Below are 17,024 nucleotides of genomic sequence, written 5' to 3'. Positions count from 1 at the left end.
AGTTCAGACGGAACTTTGCACGTGTCATAGTGGAGCCCTCAGGATTCCAGAGCCAGCTTTCTGACATCATAATGGGGCCTCAGAGATAAAAGCCTGGGCCCAGGCAGTGTTGGTCAGTGCTGCTCAGCAGGCAGCACTGGACTGGACTGGATTACAGCTGATACAAGGTGTGAAGGAACAAGGGGTGGCTGTGGGCATGCACTTGCTGCCGCTGCCAGTGTTTATCTGCATGGCAGCAGGGCATTTGGGCGTTGCCAGGAAGGCGTTTTTATGTAGATTCCTCCTCTTTCAGCACTGCATTGTGGTGCAAGCAAAAGAAGCAAATCCTGTCTGGCTTCCTCTCCGGCCTTTATTCACCTCCCGTGTAGCTGTGAGTGTGTGAGCCTGCAGGGCCCCATGGAATTGCCTAGAAGTAGGCTGAATCGCTGCAAGGGCTGAACAGCAGTATCGGGCAGGCTCGGGCAACGCGCGGCCCGTTCGGGTTATCGCTTCTCGGCCTTTTGGCTAAGATCAAGTGTAGTATCTGTTCTTATCAGTTTAATATCTGATACGTCCCCTATCTGGGGACCATATATTAAATGGATTTTTAGAACAGGGAGATGGAAATAGAGCTTGCTCTGTCCACTCCACGCATTGACCTGGTATTGCAGTATTTCCAGGACCGGTGCACCCTTTCCTTATGTGTTGACTAAAAGCAGATTCCAAAAGTGTTTTTTGTCTTTGCTATTGTTTCTGTCTTTCTGAAGGGATCTCCCCTTTTAATCCCATTATTTCAACACCTGTTGGACAATGCATGAGTGATAATGAGCTCATTGATTAAATGCAATTAATGAATAGATTGCCACCTCTTGTTGTGTGTCGTCTGTGTTTCTGTGTTTCCGGCATTTCACATTGGAACACCTCATTCACCTTCCTTGTCTTCTCTCCGCCCTCCCTTTTAGGTAAGTTAAAGAGCTGCACCTGAGCCAGCCACTGATTGATTGATTGATTGATTGATTGATTGATTGATTGATTGATTGATTGATTGATTGATTGATGCAGCACAACAGTCAAATAGTGGAGTGGAGTAGGGGAACAGCAAACAGCCAATAAAGCAGCCCGCCCGCTCGCCTGCCCGCCACAATGGACCTACCTGTGTACACTAGATGGATGTGATGGAATGTACTGTCGTCCCTACATTTCAAGAAGAAGTAAGAATTGCAGTTGCAACAAAGCCTTGCTTGCCTACAAAGAGAGCAGCAATTTGGATTTGTTACTATGTTACCTAGAAGAATAACAAACTGTGCAAGGATGGAGGTTGTAGGAGCAAGGAGAAGTTGTCTGTAAAGTTGGTGGATGCCTATTTTCCATTTTGCAGTCCCTTGTCTCCCTCTTGTGGCCTCCTGGAGGCAACTAGCTGTGCAAAAAAAAGACAGCCTGGCGGCCGGCTGTTGCAGTGTTGCCCTCTCAGGCAACACTGAGTGACTGACTGAGCCTCACCGTCTTATATAAAGTTCAGACGGAACTTTGCACGTGTCATAGTGGAGCCCTCAGGATTCCAGAGCCAGCTTTCTGACATCATAATGGGGCCTCAGAGATAAAAGCCTGGGCCCAGGCAGTGTTGGTCAGTGCTGCTCAGCAGGCAGCACTGGACTGGACTGGATTACAGCTGATACAAGGTGTGAAGGAACAAGGGGTGGCTGTGGGCATGCACTTGCTGCCGCTGCCAGTGTTTATCTGCATGGCAGCAGGGCATTTGGGCGTTGCCAGGAAGGCGTTTTTATGTAGATTCCTCCTCTTTCAGCACTGCATTGTGGTGCAAGCAAAAGAAGCAAATCCTGTCTGGCTTCCTCTCCGGCCTTTATTCACCTCCCGTGTAGCTGTGAGTGTGTGAGCCTGCAGGGCCCCATGGAATTGCCTAGAAGTAGGCTGAATCGCTGCAAGGGCTGAACAGCAGTATCGGGCAGGCTCGGGCAACGCGCGGCCCGTTCGGGTTATCGCTTCTCGGCCTTTTGGCTAAGATCAAGTGTAGTATCTGTTCTTATCAGTTTAATATCTGATACGTCCCCTATCTGGGGACCATATATTAAATGGATTTTTAGAACAGGGAGATGGAAATAGAGCTTGCTCTGTCCACTCCACGCATTGACCTGGTATTGCAGTATTTCCAGGACCGGTGCACCCTTTCCTTATGTGTTGACTAAAAGCAGATTCCAAAAGTGTTTTTTGTCTTTGCTATTGTTTCTGTCTTTCTGAAGGGATCTCCCCTTTTAATCCCATTATTTCAACACCTGTTGGACAATGCATGAGTGATAATGAGCTCATTGATTAAATGCAATTAATGAATAGATTGCCACCTCTTGTTGTGTGTCGTCTGTGTTTCTGTGTTTCCGGCATTTCACATTGGAACACCTCATTCACCTTCCTTGTCTTCTCTCCGCCCTCCCTTTTAGGTAAGTTAAAGAGCTGCACCTGAGCCAGCCACTGATTGATTGATTGATTGATTGATTGATTGATTGATTGATTGATTGATTGATGCAGCACAACAGTCAAATAGTGGAGTGGAGTAGGGGAACAGCAAACAGCCAATAAAGCAGCCCGCCCGCTCGCCTGCCCGCCACAATGGACCTACCTGTGTACACTAGATGGATGTGATGGAATGTACTGTCGTCCCTACATTTCAAGAAGAAGTAAGAATTGCAGTTGCAACAAAGCCTTGCTTGCCTACAAAGAGAGCAGCAATTTGGATTTGTTACTATGTTACCTAGAAGAATAACAAACTGTGCAAGGATGGAGGTTGTAGGAGCAAGGAGAAGTTGTCTGTAAAGTTGGTGGATGCCTATTTTCCATTTTGCAGTCCCTTGTCTCCCTCTTGTGGCCTCCTGGAGGCAACTAGCTGTGCAAAAAAAAGACAGCCTGGCGGCCGGCTGTTGCAGTGTTGCCCTCTCAGGCAACACTGAGTGACTGACTGAGCCTCACCGTCTTATATAAAGTTCAGACGGAACTTTGCACGTGTCATAGTGGAGCCCTAGCCAGCTTTCTGACATCATAATGGGGCCTCAGAGATAAAAGCCTGGGCCCAGGCAGTGTTGGTCAGTGCTGCTCAGCAGGCAGCACTGGACTGGACTGGATTACAGCTGATACAAGGTGTGAAGGAACAAGGGGTGGCTGTGGGCATGCACTTGCTGCCGCTGCCAGTGTTTATCTGCATGGCAGCAGGGCATTTGGGCGTTGCCAGGAAGGCGTTTTTATGTAGATTCCTCCTCTTTCAGCACTGCATTGTGGTGCAAGCAAAAGAAGCAAATCCTGTCTGGCTTCCTCTCCGGCCTTTATTCACCTCCCGTGTAGCTGTGAGTGTGTGAGCCTGCAGGGCCCCATGGAATTGCCTAGAAGTAGGCTGAATCGCTGCAAGGGCTGAACAGCAGTATCGGGCAGGCTCGGGCAACGCGCGGCCCGTTCGGGTTATCGCTTCTCGGCCTTTTGGCTAAGATCAAGTGTAGTATCTGTTCTTATCAGTTTAATATCTGATACGTCCCCTATCTGGGGACCATATATTAAATGGATTTTTAGAACAGGGAGATGGAAATAGAGCTTGCTCTGTCCACTCCACGCATTGACCTGGTATTGCAGTATTTCCAGGACCGGTGCACCCTTTCCTTATGTGTTGACTAAAAGCAGATTCCAAAAGTGTTTTTTGTCTTTGCTATTGTTTCTGTCTTTCTGAAGGGATCTCCCCTTTTAATCCCATTATTTCAACACCTGTTGGACAATGCATGAGTGATAATGAGCTCATTGATTAAATGCAATTAATGAATAGATTGCCACCTCTTGTTGTGTGTCGTCTGTGTTTCTGTGTTTCCGGCATTTCACATTGGAACACCTCATTCACCTTCCTTGTCTTCTCTCCGCCCTCCCTTTTAGGTAAGTTAAAGAGCTGCACCTGAGCCAGCCACTGATTGATTGATTGATTGATTGATTGATTGATTGATTGATTGATTGATTGATTGATGCAGCACAACAGTCAAATAGTGGAGTGGAGTAGGGGAACAGCAAACAGCCAATAAAGCAGCCCGCCCGCTCGCCTGCCCGCCACAATGGACCTACCTGTGTACACTAGATGGATGTGATGGAATGTACTGTCGTCCCTACATTTCAAGAAGAAGTAAGAATTGCAGTTGCAACAAAGCCTTGCTTGCCTACAAAGAGAGCAGCAATTTGGATTTGTTACTATGTTACCTAGAAGAATAACAAACTGTGCAAGGATGGAGGTTGTAGGAGCAAGGAGAAGTTGTCTGTAAAGTTGGTGGATGCCTATTTTCCATTTTGCAGTCCCTTGTCTCCCTCTTGTGGCCTCCTGGAGGCAACTAGCTGTGCAAAAAAAAGACAGCCTGGCGGCCGGCTGTTGCAGTGTTGCCCTCTCAGGCAACACTGAGTGACTGACTGAGCCTCACCGTCTTATATAAAGTTCAGACGGAACTTTGCACGTGTCATAGTGGAGCCCTCAGGATTCCAGAGCCAGCTTTCTGACATCATAATGGGGCCTCAGAGATAAAAGCCTGGGCCCAGGCAGTGTTGGTCAGTGCTGCTCAGCAGGCAGCACTGGACTGGACTGGATTACAGCTGATACAAGGTGTGAAGGAACAAGGGGTGGCTGTGGGCATGCACTTGCTGCCGCTGCCAGTGTTTATCTGCATGGCAGCAGGGCATTTGGGCGTTGCCAGGAAGGCGTTTTTATGTAGATTCCTCCTCTTTCAGCACTGCATTGTGGTGCAAGCAAAAGAAGCAAATCCTGTCTGGCTTCCTCTCCGGCCTTTATTCACCTCCCGTGTAGCTGTGAGTGTGTGAGCCTGCAGGGCCCCATGGAATTGCCTAGAAGTAGGCTGAATCGCTGCAAGGGCTGAACAGCAGTATCGGGCAGGCTCGGGCAACGCGCGGCCCGTTCGGGTTATCGCTTCTCGGCCTTTTGGCTAAGATCAAGTGTAGTATCTGTTCTTATCAGTTTAATATCTGATACGTCCCCTATCTGGGGACCATATATTAAATGGATTTTTAGAACAGGGAGATGGAAATAGAGCTTGCTCTGTCCACTCCACGCATTGACCTGGTATTGCAGTATTTCCAGGACCGGTGCACCCTTTCCTTATGTGTTGACTAAAAGCAGATTCCAAAAGTGTTTTTTGTCTTTGCTATTGTTTCTGTCTTTCTGAAGGGATCTCCCCTTTTAATCCCATTATTTCAACACCTGTTGGACAATGCATGAGTGATAATGAGCTCATTGATTAAATGCAATTAATGAATAGATTGCCACCTCTTGTTGTGTGTCGTCTGTGTTTCTGTGTTTCCGGCATTTCACATTGGAACACCTCATTCACCTTCCTTGTCTTCTCTCCGCCCTCCCTTTTAGGTAAGTTAAAGAGCTGCACCTGAGCCAGCCACTGATTGATTGATTGATTGATTGATTGATTGATTGATTGATTGATTGATTGATTGATTGATGCAGCACAACAGTCAAATAGTGGAGTGGAGTAGGGGAACAGCAAACAGCCAATAAAGCAGCCCGCCCGCTCGCCTGCCCGCCACAATGGACCTACCTGTGTACACTAGATGGATGTGATGGAATGTACTGTCGTCCCTACATTTCAAGAAGAAGTAAGAATTGCAGTTGCAACAAAGCCTTGCTTGCCTACAAAGAGAGCAGCAATTTGGATTTGTTACTATGTTACCTAGAAGAATAACAAACTGTGCAAGGATGGAGGTTGTAGGAGCAAGGAGAAGTTGTCTGTAAAGTTGGTGGATGCCTATTTTCCATTTTGCAGTCCCTTGTCTCCCTCTTGTGGCCTCCTGGAGGCAACTAGCTGTGCAAAAAAAAGACAGCCTGGCGGCCGGCTGTTGCAGTGTTGCCCTCTCAGGCAACACTGAGTGACTGACTGAGCCTCACCGTCTTATATAAAGTTCAGACGGAACTTTGCACGTGTCATAGTGGAGCCCTCAGGATTCCAGAGCCAGCTTTCTGACATCATAATGGGGCCTCAGAGATAAAAGCCTGGGCCCAGGCAGTGTTGGTCAGTGCTGCTCAGCAGGCAGCACTGGACTGGACTGGATTACAGCTGATACAAGGTGTGAAGGAACAAGGGGTGGCTGTGGGCATGCACTTGCTGCCGCTGCCAGTGTTTATCTGCATGGCAGCAGGGCATTTGGGCGTTGCCAGGAAGGCGTTTTTATGTAGATTCCTCCTCTTTCAGCACTGCATTGTGGTGCAAGCAAAAGAAGCAAATCCTGTCTGGCTTCCTCTCCGGCCTTTATTCACCTCCCGTGTAGCTGTGAGTGTGTGAGCCTGCAGGGCCCCATGGAATTGCCTAGAAGTAGGCTGAATCGCTGCAAGGGCTGAACAGCAGTATCGGGCAGGCTCGGGCAACGCGCGGCCCGTTCGGGTTATCGCTTCTCGGCCTTTTGGCTAAGATCAAGTGTAGTATCTGTTCTTATCAGTTTAATATCTGATACGTCCCCTATCTGGGGACCATATATTAAATGGATTTTTAGAACAGGGAGATGGAAATAGAGCTTGCTCTGTCCACTCCACGCATTGACCTGGTATTGCAGTATTTCCAGGACCGGTGCACCCTTTCCTTATGTGTTGACTAAAAGCAGATTCCAAAAGTGTTTTTTGTCTTTGCTATTGTTTCTGTCTTTCTGAAGGGATCTCCCCTTTTAATCCCATTATTTCAACACCTGTTGGACAATGCATGAGTGATAATGAGCTCATTGATTAAATGCAATTAATGAATAGATTGCCACCTCTTGTTGTGTGTCGTCTGTGTTTCTGTGTTTCCGGCATTTCACATTGGAACACCTCATTCACCTTCCTTGTCTTCTCTCCGCCCTCCCTTTTAGGTAAGTTAAAGAGCTGCACCTGAGCCAGCCACCGATTGATTGATTGATTGATTGATTGATTGATTGATTGATTGATTGATGCAGCACAACAGTCAAATAGTGGAGTGGAGTAGGGGAACAGCAAACAGCCAATAAAGCAGCCCGCCCGCTCGCCTGCCCGCCACAATGGACCTACCTGTGTACACTAGATGGATGTGATGGAATGTACTGTCGTCCCTACATTTCAAGAAGAAGTAAGAATTGCAGTTGCAACAAAGCCTTGCTTGCCTACAAAGAGAGCAGCAATTTGGATTTGTTACTATGTTACCTAGAAGAATAACAAACTGTGCAAGGATGGAGGTTGTAGGAGCAAGGAGAAGTTGTCTGTAAAGTTGGTGGATGCCTATTTTCCATTTTGCAGTCCCTTGTCTCCCTCTTGTGGCCTCCTGGAGGCAACTAGCTGTGCAAAAAAAAGACAGCCTGGCGGCCGGCTGTTGCAGTGTTGCCCTCTCAGGCAACACTGAGTGACTGACTGAGCCTCACCGTCTTATATAAAGTTCAGACGGAACTTTGCACGTGTCATAGTGGAGCCCTCAGGATTCCAGAGCCAGCTTTCTGACATCATAATGGGGCCTCAGAGATAAAAGCCTGGGCCCAGGCAGTGTTGGTCAGTGCTGCTCAGCAGGCAGCACTGGACTGGACTGGATTACAGCTGATACAAGGTGTGAAGGAACAAGGGGTGGCTGTGGGCATGCACTTGCTGCCGCTGCCAGTGTTTATCTGCATGGCAGCAGGGCATTTGGGCGTTGCCAGGAAGGCGTTTTTATGTAGATTCCTCCTCTTTCAGCACTGCATTGTGGTGCAAGCAAAAGAAGCAAATCCTGTCTGGCTTCCTCTCCGGCCTTTATTCACCTCCCGTGTAGCTGTGAGTGTGTGAGCCTGCAGGGCCCCATGGAATTGCCTAGAAGTAGGCTGAATCGCTGCAAGGGCTGAACAGCAGTATCGGGCAGGCTCGGGCAACGCGCGGCCCGTTCGGGTTATCGCTTCTCGGCCTTTTGGCTAAGATCAAGTGTAGTATCTGTTCTTATCAGTTTAATATCTGATACGTCCCCTATCTGGGGACCATATATTAAATGGATTTTTAGAACAGGGAGATGGAAATAGAGCTTGCTCTGTCCACTCCACGCATTGACCTGGTATTGCAGTATTTCCAGGACCGGTGCACCCTTTCCTTATGTGTTGACTAAAAGCAGATTCCAAAAGTGTTTTTTGTCTTTGCTATTGTTTCTGTCTTTCTGAAGGGATCTCCCCTTTTAATCCCATTATTTCAACACCTGTTGGACAATGCATGAGTGATAATGAGCTCATTGATTAAATGCAATTAATGAATAGATTGCCACCTCTTGTTGTGTGTCGTCTGTGTTTCTGTGTTTCCGGCATTTCACATTGGAACACCTCATTCACCTTCCTTGTCTTCTCTCCGCCCTCCCTTTTAGGTAAGTTAAAGAGCTGCACCTGAGCCAGCCACTGATTGATTGATTGATTGATTGATTGATTGATTGATTGATTGATTGATGCAGCACAACAGTCAAATAGTGGAGTGGAGTAGGGGAACAGCAAACAGCCAATAAAGCAGCCCGCCCGCTCGCCTGCCCGCCACAATGGACCTACCTGTGTACACTAGATGGATGTGATGGAATGTACTGTCGTCCCTACATTTCAAGAAGAAGTAAGAATTGCAGTTGCAACAAAGCCTTGCTTGCCTACAAAGAGAGCAGCAATTTGGATTTGTTACTATGTTACCTAGAAGAATAACAAACTGTGCAAGGATGGAGGTTGTAGGAGCAAGGAGAAGTTGTCTGTAAAGTTGGTGGATGCCTATTTTCCATTTTGCAGTCCCTTGTCTCCCTCTTGTGGCCTCCTGGAGGCAACTAGCTGTGCAAAAAAAAGACAGCCTGGCGGCCGGCTGTTGCAGTGTTGCCCTCTCAGGCAACACTGAGTGACTGACTGAGCCTCACCGTCTTATATAAAGTTCAGACGGAACTTTGCACGTGTCATAGTGGAGCCCTCAGGATTCCAGAGCCAGCTTTCTGACATCATAATGGGGCCTCAGAGATAAAAGCCTGGGCCCAGGCAGTGTTGGTCAGTGCTGCTCAGCAGGCAGCACTGGACTGGACTGGATTACAGCTGATACAAGGTGTGAAGGAACAAGGGGTGGCTGTGGGCATGCACTTGCTGCCGCTGCCAGTGTTTATCTGCATGGCAGCAGGGCATTTGGGCGTTGCCAGGAAGGCGTTTTTATGTAGATTCCTCCTCTTTCAGCACTGCATTGTGGTGCAAGCAAAAGAAGCAAATCCTGTCTGGCTTCCTCTCCGGCCTTTATTCACCTCCCGTGTAGCTGTGAGTGTGTGAGCCTGCAGGGCCCCATGGAATTGCCTAGAAGTAGGCTGAATCGCTGCAAGGGCTGAACAGCAGTATCGGGCAGGCTCGGGCAACGCGCGGCCCGTTCGGGTTATCGCTTCTCGGCCTTTTGGCTAAGATCAAGTGTAGTATCTGTTCTTATCAGTTTAATATCTGATACGTCCCCTATCTGGGGACCATATATTAAATCGATTTTTAGAACAGGGAGATGGAAATAGAGCTTGCTCTGTCCACTCCACGCATTGACCTGGTATTGCAGTATTTCCAGGACCGGTGCACCCTTTCCTTATGTGTTGACTAAAAGCAGATTCCAAAAGTGTTTTTTGTCTTTGCTATTGTTTCTGTCTTTCTGAAGGGATCTCCCCTTTTAATCCCATTATTTCAACACCTGTTGGACAATGCATGAGTGATAATGAGCTCATTGATTAAATGCAATTAATGAATAGATTGCCACCTCTTGTTGTGTGTCGTCTGTGTTTCTGTGTTTCCGGCATTTCACATTGGAACACCTCATTCACCTTCCTTGTCTTCTCTCCGCCCTCCCTTTTAGGTAAGTTAAAGAGCTGCACCTGAGCCAGCCACTGATTGATTGATTGATTGATTGATTGATTGATTGATTGATTGATTGATTGATGCAGCACAACAGTCAAATAGTGGAGTGGAGTAGGGGAACAGCAAACAGCCAATAAAGCAGCCCGCCCGCTCGCCTGCCCGCCACAATGGACCTACCTGTGTACACTAGATGGATGTGATGGAATGTACTGTCGTCCCTACATTTCAAGAAGAAGTAAGAATTGCAGTTGCAACAAAGCCTTGCTTGCCTACAAAGAGAGCAGCAATTTGGATTTGTTACTATGTTACCTAGAAGAATAACAAACTGTGCAAGGATGGAGGTTGTAGGAGCAAGGAGAAGTTGTCTGTAAAGTTGGTGGATGCCTATTTTCCATTTTGCAGTCCCTTGTCTCCCTCTTGTGGCCTCCTGGAGGCAACTAGCTGTGCAAAAAAAAGACAGCCTGGCGGCCGGCTGTTGCAGTGTTGCCCTCTCAGGCAACACTGAGTGACTGACTGAGCCTCACCGTCTTATATAAAGTTCAGACGGAACTTTGCACGTGTCATAGTGGAGCCCTCAGGATTCCAGAGCCAGCTTTCTGACATCATAATGGGGCCTCAGAGATAAAAGCCTGGGCCCAGGCAGTGTTGGTCAGTGCTGCTCAGCAGGCAGCACTGGACTGGACTGGATTACAGCTGATACAAGGTGTGAAGGAACAAGGGGTGGCTGTGGGCATGCACTTGCTGCCGCTGCCAGTGTTTATCTGCATGGCAGCAGGGCATTTGGGCGTTGCCAGGAAGGCGTTTTTATGTAGATTCCTCCTCTTTCAGCACTGCATTGTGGTGCAAGCAAAAGAAGCAAATCCTGTCTGGCTTCCTCTCCGGCCTTTATTCACCTCCCGTGTAGCTGTGAGTGTGTGAGCCTGCAGGGCCCCATGGAATTGCCTAGAAGTAGGCTGAATCGCTGCAAGGGCTGAACAGCAGTATCGGGCAGGCTCGGGCAACGCGCGGCCCGTTCGGGTTATCGCTTCTCGGCCTTTTGGCTAAGATCAAGTGTAGTATCTGTTCTTATCAGTTTAATATCTGATACGTCCCCTATCTGGGGACCATATATTAAATGGATTTTTAGAACAGGGAGATGGAAATAGAGCTTGCTCTGTCCACTCCACGCATTGACCTGGTATTGCAGTATTTCCAGGACCGGTGCACCCTTTCCTTATGTGTTGACTAAAAGCAGATTCCAAAAGTGTTTTTTGTCTTTGCTATTGTTTCTGTCTTTCTGAAGGGATCTCCCCTTTTAATCCCATTATTTCAACACCTGTTGGACAATGCATGAGTGATAATGAGCTCATTGATTAAATGCAATTAATGAATAGATTGCCACCTCTTGTTGTGTGTCGTCTGTGTTTCTGTGTTTCCGGCATTTCACATTGGAACACCTCATTCACCTTCCTTGTCTTCTCTCCGCCCTCCCTTTTAGGTAAGTTAAAGAGCTGCACCTGAGCCAGCCACCGATTGATTGATTGATTGATTGATTGATTGATTGATTGATTGATTGATTGATGCAGCACAACAGTCAAATAGTGGAGTGGAGTAGGGGAACAGCAAACAGCCAATAAAGCAGCCCGCCCGCTCGCCTGCCCGCCACAATGGACCTACCTGTGTACACTAGATGGATGTGATGGAATGTACTGTCGTCCCTACATTTCAAGAAGAAGTAAGAATTGCAGTTGCAACAAAGCCTTGCTTGCCTACAAAGAGAGCAGCAATTTGGATTTGTTACTATGTTACCTAGAAGAATAACAAACTGTGCAAGGATGGAGGTTGTAGGAGCAAGGAGAAGTTGTCTGTAAAGTTGGTGGATGCCTATTTTCCATTTTGCAGTCCCTTGTCTCCCTCTTGTGGCCTCCTGGAGGCAACTAGCTGTGCAAAAAAAAGACAGCCTGGCGGCCGGCTGTTGCAGTGTTGCCCTCTCAGGCAACACTGAGTGACTGACTGAGCCTCACCGTCTTATATAAAGTTCAGACGGAACTTTGCACGTGTCATAGTGGAGCCCTCAGGATTCCAGAGCCAGCTTTCTGACATCATAATGGGGCCTCAGAGATAAAAGCCTGGGCCCAGGCAGTGTTGGTCAGTGCTGCTCAGCAGGCAGCACTGGACTGGACTGGATTACAGCTGATACAAGGTGTGAAGGAACAAGGGGTGGCTGTGGGCATGCACTTGCTGCCGCTGCCAGTGTTTATCTGCATGGCAGCAGGGCATTTGGGCGTTGCCAGGAAGGCGTTTTTATGTAGATTCCTCCTCTTTCAGCACTGCATTGTGGTGCAAGCAAAAGAAGCAAATCCTGTCTGGCTTCCTCTCCGGCCTTTATTCACCTCCCGTGTAGCTGTGAGTGTGTGAGCCTGCAGGGCCCCATGGAATTGCCTAGAAGTAGGCTGAATCGCTGCAAGGGCTGAACAGCAGTATCGGGCAGGCTCGGGCAACGCGCGGCCCGTTCGGGTTATCGCTTCTCGGCCTTTTGGCTAAGATCAAGTGTAGTATCTGTTCTTATCAGTTTAATATCTGATACGTCCCCTATCTGGGGACCATATATTAAATCGATTTTTAGAACAGGGAGATGGAAATAGAGCTTGCTCTGTCCACTCCACGCATTGACCTGGTATTGCAGTATTTCCAGGACCGGTGCACCCTTTCCTTATGTGTTGACTAAAAGCAGATTCCAAAAGTGTTTTTTGTCTTTGCTATTGTTTCTGTCTTTCTGAAGGGATCTCCCCTTTTAATCCCATTATTTCAACACCTGTTGGACAATGCATGAGTGATAATGAGCTCATTGATTAAATGCAATTAATGAATAGATTGCCACCTCTTGTTGTGTGTCGTCTGTGTTTCTGTGTTTCCGGCATTTCACATTGGAACACCTCATTCACCTTCCTTGTCTTCTCTCCGCCCTCCCTTTTAGGTAAGTTAAAGAGCTGCACCTGAGCCAGCCACCGATTGATTGATTGATTGATTGATTGATTGATTGATTGATTGATTGATGCAGCACAACAGTCAAATAGTGGAGTGGAGTAGGGGAACAGCAAACAGCCAATAAAGCAGCCCGCCCGCTCGCCTGCCCGCCACAATGGACCTACCTGTGTACACTAGATGGATGTGATGGAATGTACTGTCGTCCCTACATTTCAAGAAGAAGTAAGAATTGCAGTTGCAACAAAGCCTTGCTTGCCTACAAAGAGAGCAGCAATTTGGATTTGTTACTATGTTACCTAGAAGAATAACAAACTGTGCAAGGATGGAGGTTGTAGGAGCAAGGAGAAGTTGTCTGTAAAGTTGGTGGATGCCTATTTTCCATTTTGCAGTCCCTTGTCTCCCTCTTGTGGCCTCCTGGAGGCAACTAGCTGTGCAAAAAAAAGACAGCCTGGCGGCCGGCTGTTGCAGTGTTGCCCTCTCAGGCAACACTGAGTGACTGACTGAGCCTCACCGTCTTATATAAAGTTCAGACGGAACTTTGCACGTGTCATAGTGGAGCCCTCAGGATTCCAGAGCCAGCTTTCTGACATCATAATGGGGCCTCAGAGATAAAAGCCTGGGCCCAGGCAGTGTTGGTCAGTGCTGCTCAGCAGGCAGCACTGGACTGGACTGGATTACAGCTGATACAAGGTGTGAAGGAACAAGGGGTGGCTGTGGGCATGCACTTGCTGCCGCTGCCAGTGTTTATCTGCATGGCAGCAGGGCATTTGGGCGTTGCCAGGAAGGCGTTTTTATGTAGATTCCTCCTCTTTCAGCACTGCATTGTGGTGCAAGCAAAAGAAGCAAATCCTGTCTGGCTTCCTCTCCGGCCTTTATTCACCTCCCGTGTAGCTGTGAGTGTGTGAGCCTGCAGGGCCCCATGGAATTGCCTCGAAGTAGGCTGAATCGCTGCAAGGGCTGAACAGCAGTATCGGGCAGGCTCGGGCAACGCGCGGCCCGTTCGGGTTATCGCTTCTCGGCCTTTTGGCTAAGATCAAGTGTAGTATCTGTTCTTATCAGTTTAATATCTGATACGTCCCCTATCTGGGGACCATATATTAAATGGATTTTTAGAACAGGGAGATGGAAATAGAGCTTGCTCTGTCCACTCCACGCATTGACCTGGTATTGCAGTATTTCCAGGACCGGTGCACCCTTTCCTTATGTGTTGACTAAAAGCAGATTCCAAAAGTGTTTTTTGTCTTTGCTATTGTTTCTGTCTTTCTGAAGGGATCTCCCCTTTTAATCCCATTATTTCAACACCTGTTGGACAATGCATGAGTGATAATGAGCTCATTGATTAAATGCAATTAATGAATAGATTGCCACCTCTTGTTGTGTGTCGTCTGTGTTTCTGTGTTTCCGGCATTTCACATTGGAACACCTCATTCACCTTCCTTGTCTTCTCTCCGCCCTCCCTTTTAGGTAAGTTAAAGAGCTGCACCTGAGCCAGCCACTGATTGATTGATTGATTGATTGATTGATTGATTGATTGATTGATTGATTGATGCAGCACAACAGTCAAATAGTGGAGTGGAGTAGGGGAACAGCAAACAGCCAATAAAGCAGCCCGCCCGCTCGCCTGCCCGCCACAATGGACCTACCTGTGTACACTAGATGGATGTGATGGAATGTACTGTCGTCCCTACATTTCAAGAAGAAGTAAGAATTGCAGTTGCAACAAAGCCTTGCTTGCCTACAAAGAGAGCAGCAATTTGGATTTGTTACTATGTTACCTAGAAGAATAACAAACTGTGCAAGGATGGAGGTTGTAGGAGCAAGGAGAAGTTGTCTGTAAAGTTGGTGAATGCCTATTTTCCATTTTGCAGTCCCTTGTCTCCCTCTTGTGGCCTCCTGGAGGCAACTAGCTGTGCAAAAAAAAGACAGCCTGGCGGCCGGCTGTTGCAGTGTTGCCCTCTCAGGCAACACTGAGTGACTGACTGAGCCTCACCGTCTTATATAAAGTTCAGACGGAACTTTGCACGTGTCATAGTGGAGCCCTCAGGATTCCAGAGCCAGCTTTCTGACATCATAATGGGGCCTCAGAGATAAAAGCCTGGGCCCAGGCAGTGTTGGTCAGTGCTGCTCAGCAGGCAGCACTGGACTGGACTGGATTACAGCTGATACAAGGTGTGAAGGAACAAGGGGTGGCTGTGGGCATGCACTTGCTGCCGCTGCCAGTGTTTATCTGCATGGCAGCAGGGCATTTGGGCGTTGCCAGGAAGGCGTTTTTATGTAGATTCCTCCTCTTTCAGCACTGCATTGTGGTGCAAGCAAAATAAGCAAATCCTGTCTGGCTTCCTCTCCGGCCTTTATTCACCTCCCGTGTAGCTGTGAGTGTGTGAGCCTGCAGGGCCCCATGGAATTGCCTAGAAGTAGGCTGAATCGCTGCAAGGGCTGAACAGCAGTATCGGGCAGGCTCGGGCAACGCGCGGCCCGTTCGGGTTATCGCTTCTCGGCCTTTTGGCTAAGATCAAGTGTAGTATCTGTTCTTATCAGTTTAATATCTGATACGTCCCCTATCTGGGGACCATATATTAAATGGATTTTTAGAACAGGGAGATGGAAATAGAGCTTGCTCTGTCCACTCCACGCATTGACCTGGTATTGCAGTATTTCCAGGACCGGTGCACCCTTTCCTTATGTGTTGACTAAAAGCAGATTCCAAAAGTGTTTTTTGTCTTTGCTATTGTTTCTGTCTTTCTGAAGGGATCTCCCCTTTTAATCCCATTATTTCAACACCTGTTGGACAATGCATGAGTGATAATGAGCTCATTGATTAAATGCAATTAATGAATAGATTGCCACCTCTTGTTGTGTGTCGTCTGTGTTTCTGTGTTTCCGGCATTTCACATTGGAACACCTCATTCACCTTCCTTGTCTTCTCTCCGCCCTCCCTTTTAGGTAAGTTAAAGAGCTGCACCTGAGCCAGCCACTGATTGATTGATTGATTGATTGATTGATTGATTGATTGATTGATTGATTGATGCAGCACAACAGTCAAATAGTGGAGTGGAGTAGGGGAACAGCAAACAGCCAATAAAGCAGCCCGCCCGCTCGCCTGCCCGCCACAATGGACCTACCTGTGTACACTAGATGGATGTGATGGAATGTACTGTCGTCCCTACATTTCAAGAAGAAGTAAGAATTGCAGTTGCAACAAAGCCTTGCTTGCCTACAAAGAGAGCAGCAATTTGGATTTGTTACTATGTTACCTAGAAGAATAACAAACTGTGCAAGGATGGAGGTTGTAGGAGCAAGGAGAAGTTGTCTGTAAAGTTGGTGGATGCCTATTTTCCATTTTGCAGTCCCTTGTCTCCCTCTTGTGGCCTCCTGGAGGCAACTAGCTGTGCAAAAAAAAGACAGCCTGGCAGCCGGCTGTTGCAGTGTTGCCCTCTCAGGCAACACTGAGTGACTGACTGAGCCTCACCGTCTTATATAAAGTTCAGACGGAACTTTGCACGTGTCATAGTGGAGCCCTCAGGATTCCAGAGCCAGCTTTCTGACATCATAATGGGGCCTCAGAGATAAAAGCCTGGGCCCAGGCAGTGTTGGTCAGTGCTGCTCAGCAGGCAGCACTGGACTGGACTGGATTACAGCTGATACAAGGTGTGAAGGAACAAGGGGTGGCTGTGGGCATGCACTTGCTGCCGCTGCCAGTGTTTATCTGCATGGCAGCAGGGCATTTGGGCGTTGCCAGGAAGGCGTTTTTATGTAGATTCCTCCTCTTTCAGCACTGCATTGTGGTGCAAGCAAAAGAAGCAAATCCTGTCTGGCTTCCTCTCCGGCCTTTATTCACCTCCCGTGTAGCTGTGAGTGTGTGAGCCTGCAGGGCCCCATGGAATTGCCTAGAAGTAGGCTGAATCGCTGCAAGGGCTGAACAGCAGTATCGGGCAGGCTCGGGCAACGCGCGGCCCGTTCGGGTTATCGCTTCTCGGCCTTTTGGCTAAGATCAAGTGTAGTATCTGTTCTTATCAGTTTAATATCTGATACGTCCCCTATCTGGGGACCATATATTAAATGGATTTTTAGAACAGGGAGATGGAAATAGAGCTTGCTCTGTCCACTCCACGCATTGACCTGGTATTGCAGTATTTCCAGGACCGGTGCACCCTTTCCTTATGTGTTGACTAAAAGCAGATTCCAAAAGTGTTTTTTGTCTTTGCTATTGTTTCTGTCTTTCTGAAGGGATCTCC

General features: G+C 47.9%; 12 non-coding genes across 12 annotated transcripts; all 12 read left to right on the top strand.

The window, feature by feature from the left end:
* The first annotated feature begins 484 nt into the window (after positions 1-484).
* LOC142719563 (U2 spliceosomal RNA) lies at positions 485-675 on the top strand. Its single transcript, XR_012872785.1, has one exon. It is a non-coding gene; the product is annotated as a U2 spliceosomal RNA (small nuclear RNA).
* Positions 676-1,975: 1,300 nt separating this feature from the next.
* Positions 1,976-2,166, top strand: LOC142719562 (U2 spliceosomal RNA). The gene has a single exon (XR_012872784.1). It is a non-coding gene; the product is annotated as a U2 spliceosomal RNA (small nuclear RNA).
* Positions 2,167-3,443: 1,277 nt separating this feature from the next.
* On the top strand, positions 3,444-3,634 carry LOC142719561 (U2 spliceosomal RNA). Its single transcript, XR_012872783.1, has one exon. It is a non-coding gene; the product is annotated as a U2 spliceosomal RNA (small nuclear RNA).
* Positions 3,635-4,926: 1,292 nt separating this feature from the next.
* LOC142719560 (U2 spliceosomal RNA) lies at positions 4,927-5,117 on the top strand. Its single transcript, XR_012872782.1, has one exon. It is a non-coding gene; the product is annotated as a U2 spliceosomal RNA (small nuclear RNA).
* A 1,296-nt stretch (positions 5,118-6,413) lies between these two features.
* On the top strand, positions 6,414-6,604 carry LOC142719557 (U2 spliceosomal RNA). Its single transcript, XR_012872780.1, has one exon. It is a non-coding gene; the product is annotated as a U2 spliceosomal RNA (small nuclear RNA).
* Positions 6,605-7,888: 1,284 nt separating this feature from the next.
* LOC142719556 (U2 spliceosomal RNA) lies at positions 7,889-8,079 on the top strand. Its single transcript, XR_012872779.1, has one exon. It is a non-coding gene; the product is annotated as a U2 spliceosomal RNA (small nuclear RNA).
* A 1,284-nt stretch (positions 8,080-9,363) lies between these two features.
* On the top strand, positions 9,364-9,554 carry LOC142719589 (U2 spliceosomal RNA). The gene has a single exon (XR_012872811.1). It is a non-coding gene; the product is annotated as a U2 spliceosomal RNA (small nuclear RNA).
* Positions 9,555-10,842: 1,288 nt separating this feature from the next.
* LOC142719555 (U2 spliceosomal RNA) lies at positions 10,843-11,033 on the top strand. The gene has a single exon (XR_012872778.1). It is a non-coding gene; the product is annotated as a U2 spliceosomal RNA (small nuclear RNA).
* A 1,288-nt stretch (positions 11,034-12,321) lies between these two features.
* LOC142719588 (U2 spliceosomal RNA) lies at positions 12,322-12,512 on the top strand. The gene has a single exon (XR_012872810.1). It is a non-coding gene; the product is annotated as a U2 spliceosomal RNA (small nuclear RNA).
* Positions 12,513-13,796: 1,284 nt separating this feature from the next.
* LOC142719554 (U2 spliceosomal RNA) lies at positions 13,797-13,987 on the top strand. Its single transcript, XR_012872777.1, has one exon. It is a non-coding gene; the product is annotated as a U2 spliceosomal RNA (small nuclear RNA).
* Positions 13,988-15,275: 1,288 nt separating this feature from the next.
* On the top strand, positions 15,276-15,466 carry LOC142719553 (U2 spliceosomal RNA). Its single transcript, XR_012872776.1, has one exon. It is a non-coding gene; the product is annotated as a U2 spliceosomal RNA (small nuclear RNA).
* Positions 15,467-16,754: 1,288 nt separating this feature from the next.
* LOC142719552 (U2 spliceosomal RNA) lies at positions 16,755-16,945 on the top strand. The gene has a single exon (XR_012872775.1). It is a non-coding gene; the product is annotated as a U2 spliceosomal RNA (small nuclear RNA).
* The last annotated feature ends 79 nt before the right edge of the window (positions 16,946-17,024 follow it).

This window comes from Rhinoderma darwinii, unplaced genomic scaffold (assembly GCF_050947455.1).
Source record: "Rhinoderma darwinii isolate aRhiDar2 unplaced genomic scaffold, aRhiDar2.hap1 Scaffold_486, whole genome shotgun sequence".
NCBI lineage: Eukaryota > Metazoa > Chordata > Amphibia > Anura > Rhinodermatidae > Rhinoderma > Rhinoderma darwinii.
The sequence above is the reverse complement of the archived record's forward strand: the minus strand, read 5'-3'. Positions and strand labels throughout refer to the sequence as shown.